This window comes from Helianthus annuus, chromosome 17 (genome assembly GCF_002127325.2).
Source record: "Helianthus annuus cultivar XRQ/B chromosome 17, HanXRQr2.0-SUNRISE, whole genome shotgun sequence".
Classification (NCBI taxonomy): Eukaryota; Viridiplantae; Streptophyta; class Magnoliopsida; order Asterales; family Asteraceae; genus Helianthus; species Helianthus annuus.
In genome coordinates this window covers 101,765,748-101,770,626 of record NC_035449.2, presented here as the reverse complement: position 1 = coordinate 101,770,626, position 4,879 = coordinate 101,765,748, and the positions used below count along the sequence as shown (strand labels likewise).

At 30.2% G+C, this 4,879-nt stretch overlaps 1 long non-coding RNA gene across 1 annotated transcript; it reads right to left on the bottom strand.

Moving 5' to 3' along the window:
* Positions 1 to 1,316: 1,316 nt before the first annotated feature.
* On the bottom strand, positions 1,317 to 2,249 carry LOC110923539. Its single transcript, XR_002584145.2, has 2 exons — positions 2,030 to 2,249; positions 1,317 to 1,511 (listed from the first exon to the last, which is right to left on the bottom strand). It is a non-coding gene; the product is annotated as an uncharacterized LOC110923539 (long non-coding RNA).
* Positions 2,250 to 4,879: the final 2,630 nt, after the last annotated feature.

Sequence of the window (4,879 nt, the reverse complement as noted above, 5' to 3'; positions counted from 1 at the left end):
TTAATTGTATGTTACATTAACACATTAACTAATGATATAGAAAAGTGTTACGTTAAATAAAACATATTTTATTGTGTAACATTGCCATGATAGTATATTAACCGTATGTTACATATTACTCATGATGTGAACAAGTGTTACATGAACAAAACATATTTTATTGTGTAACACTGTTTGAGTAAAAAGCTACGGCTTGATACATGAATAACGCACTTTATTTCTGTAACATAAAATGTTCCATAGAAACGTAACATATAATTTTTATATGATCAAATGTTACATAGAAACGTAACATATAATTTTTACAACCATGATCAATTTTACATCACATATGTAACAACCACTTTTTTTTGTAACTCAAAAAAATGTAACAGACATTTTTGATTTGATTGTTACATTTCTAACACAAAAATAATGTAAAAACACATTTTGTTTCTGTAATAGTCACTTTATTTTTACAATAACCTGGAAAAATGTAACAACACACTTTATTTTTATAATAATCTAAAAAAGTGTAACAATGCACTTTATTTTCTGTGACGGACATTATTTCGGTAACACAAAAAAAATCTAACAAACATTTTTGCTTTGATTGTTACATTTCTAACATAAAAAAATGTAACAATACACTTTATTTTTACAATAATCTAAAAAGGTGTAACAATTCACTTTATTTTCTGTAACGTACATTATTTATGTAACACGAAAAAATGTAACATGCATTTTTTCTTTGATTGTTACATTTCTAACACCCGGTTACATAGTGTTACATAAAAAATGCCTAGATCTTGGAGGTTCGTAACTAAGACGCAAAGAATTGTTATGAGAATTGTTACATAAAAAATAAACGTCCTTAACAATAATACAACATATAGATGAAGTTACACCACGTGTAAACATACATTTTCTGTATAATTTCAAAAAATGTAAACACCCAGTAAACAAGAAAAATGCTTGTTTTTTTACCATTTAAAGGATATCCACATACATAAAAGTGTAACGTGTTTTCTGTATAATTTGTTTTGTAACATTTTTTATTTATTATATACTGGGTAAACGGATGTATGATATTTAAAAAGTCTTTGTGTAGTTTAACAAGAAAGAAAAGATACCCTTTTCTTATTAAAAATGAGATTGAAAAATATAAACTCATAAAGACTGATATGACCATATGAAAGTACAGTGTACTAGTCAACTTTTCCTAATTTCTCTCTCTTACTCATTTTCCCATACACACTCTCACTCTCGTTTTAATCTTTTTTTTTCAAAGATAATAATTTAAAATGTAACTGCAAAAAAAATTGTTACACTTTACAAATAAAAACTGTTACACTTTACTAATAAAAAAAGAATGTAACTACAAAAAATGTAATATATTACTGATAAAAAAACAAATGTAACTGCAGAAAAAATGTTACGTTTGTAACTATCACTTCTACAAATCCAGATCCATTACGTCTTCGTTGCACAGTTATTCTTGAACCACAATGTATCCAGATCAGTTGCATAACCTAAACATATAAAGAAACAAAAAAAAAAAAAAAGGAAATTTAGCCTTTGAAGTAAATTTATATTTTTAGAAATAACAAAATCCCATGATAAATGTACATGTTAAATAATAATGGATGGCTTGTAAAATGAACAATACTTCCAGATTAATTCAAAATAATGTCTTCAAAACACGACCCCAAATGTAATTTCATATCAAATCGATACAAAAAAATAAAAATTTGATTTTAAACAAGTATATATAAGAAAAATGGACTCTTAAAACGTACTTGATCATCATTTTTATAACAATCATCTTCTTTAAACAAAATTCATACTTTTTTTCCATGGATGACCACATAGACCATATTGATGATAATGGTTGTTCGATTCCGATCAGATGGTGGTTGTTCAACTTCAAAACTGGGTGGTTGAACCAAAATCACCACCGCTACACCCTTCTTAAAACAAAATCGCACCATTGAATCCCATTTGATCTTCATTTTTTATAACCATCATCTTCTTTAAACAAAATGCATACCTTTTTTCATGGATGAGCACGTAGACCATAGTGATGATGGTGGTGGTTCGATTCAGATCCGATGGTGGTTGTTCAACTTCAGATCTTGGTGGTTAAAATCACCACCACTACACCCTTCTTAAACCAAAACCGCACCAATGAATCCCCTCACCTCACCTGAAAAACATCATACCTTCATCTCCATAAAGAAGTAAGATTCAAAGAAAATGAGATCTGGATATGAAAAATATTTTCTTAAAGAAGTGAGAGAAAGAAAGAGAGAGAGAGAGAGAGAGAGAGAGAGAGAAATAAAGAGTGTGTTGTGTGATGAACTATAAAGAAAAAGTCAAGATTTAATAAAAGTAAGTTCTTAAAAGCACAAAACATGGTGACAACAACCTGGCAACCTAGAAAAGGAGAGGTGATAGACATCCATGTAAAATGACGCATATACCCTTCTCATCATCTTTGTGTAGACATCCATCCATGTGACGTGGCTGAATCCTAGCCACATGTGTGAGTTTTCAGGGTTTAGTCAACTGGAGTGAGTTTTCTCCTTATAATTAGCCATATATATATATATATATATATATATATATATATATATATATATATATATATATAGGGGACCGCTAGAATGAGAACCACCACGAGTTGTAAGAACCGCGAGAACCACACCATCCGGGTCGCCGTTTACCACGATTTTTTTTTTACAACTAGATGTGTGTATTATAAACACAACCGTAAAAAATTATTTTAAATGCTCCCACCGAGGGGGTAGTTTTTTACACTACAAGTTTGGTGTTTTTATTTTTTTTCTTTTTTCTTTTTTTTACACCAAACTTGTGGTGTAAAAAACTACCCCCTAGGGGGGGGGGCGTTTAAATTTTTTTTTTTACGGCTGTGTTTATAATACACACATCTAGTTGTAAAAAAAAATCGTGGTAAACGGCGACCCGGATGGTGTGGTTTTCGCGGTTCTTACAACTCGGGGTGGTTCTCATTTTAGCGCAATTATATATATATATATATATATATATATATATATATATATAAAATCCGGTTCAAATGAGAATCACCACGAGTTGCAAAAACTACGAGAACTAGGCTTTCCAAAAGATTTTTCTGATTTTTTTTTTGTCAAAAGTCATAAAAACAATCACTTGTTTCTGTAAAAAAAATTGAAAAAAAAATGTCGCATACCCATATTTACATGAGGCGTAAAAAAATATTTATCTTTTTCCAAAATTTACGTGTGCCGTAAAAAAAACTTGCATCGGTCAAAACTACCGAATCGGTTTTTTTACAGATGTGTTTATAATATTTCCAGGTACGTTTATGCAAAAAAAAATTGGCCCAACTCGCGCCGGATCAAAAAGTTCTCGCAACTTAAGGTGGTTCTCATTTTACACTCTCTCTCTCTCTTTATATATATATATATATATATATATATATATATATATATATATATATATATATAGATATATATATATATATAGGGAGATGATCATGCGAGAACCACCTTTTATTGTGAGAACCGCGAGAACCAATGTGAACACACCAAAAATGCCTAAAAATAGCTAAAAATCACACAAATTTTTTTTTTAAATTTTTTAATATTTTTTATAAAAAAATCGCTACTTTTCGAAGCAAAAAAAAAAAAATTTAAAAAAAAATTTTTTTTTTTGGCTTCTAAAAGTAGCGATTTTAACATAAAAAATATTAAAAAATTCAAAAAAAAAAAACTTTTAGATTTTTTTTAGATTTTTTTAGGTTTTTTGGGGGTTTAGTTTTTTAGCTTGGGGGGGGGGGGTTTAGGTTTTTGGTGGGTGGGGGAGGGGGGTTTAGGTTTTTTTTTGAGGGGGGGGGGGTGGGGTTAGGTTTTTTTTAGGTTTTTTAGCTATTTTAGGTTGTGTTCACATTGGTTCTCAAGGTTCTCACAATAAGGGTGGTTCTCGCATGAGCCCCTCCCTATATATATAGGAGAAGGATCCGTTAGGAACCACCCTCAATTGTGAGAACCGCGAGAACCAATGTGGACACAACTAAAAATAGCTAAAAAAACACACAATTTTTTTTTAATATTTTTTTACCTCAAAATCGCTAATTTTCGTTAAAAAAAATTAAATTGAAAAAAAATTTGGCTACTAAAAGAAGCGATTTTGATGTAAAAAATATTAAAAAAATATATTTTTTGTGTGTGTTTTAGATTTTTTTTAGGTTTTTTGGGGGTTTATTTTTAGCATTTTAGCTTGGGTGGGGGGATTAGGTTTTTGGGGGGCGGGCTGGTTTAGGTTTCTTTTTTTTTTTTTTTTTTTAGGGGGGGGGGTTTAATTTTTAGCATCTAGCTTGGGGGTTGGGGGGGGGGGGGTTAGGTTACTTTTTGTGGTGATGGGGGGTGGGGGTTAGGTTTTTTTGGTGTGTTCACATTGGTTCTCACAATAAAGTTGATTCTCAAATAAACTTTTCCCTATATATATATATATATATATATATATATATATATATATATATATATATATATATATATATATATATATATATAGGGGACCGCTAAAATAAAAACCATCTCCAGTTGTAAGAACCATGAGAACTACACCGTACGGGGCGAGTTGGACCAAAATTTTTTTTCATAAACGTAAATGCGTGTATTAGAAAAACATTTGTAAAAAAAAATTAAAAAAAATGTCGTGTGTGTAGTTTTGAGCACCACACTACACACACGGCATTTTTTTGGAATTTTTTTTTTACAAATGTGTTTATAATATACGCATCTACGTTTATGAAAAAAAATTGGTCCAACTCGCCCCGGATCAAAAAGTTCTGATGGTTCTTACAACTGGAGGTGGTTTTCATTTTAGCGGTCCCCTA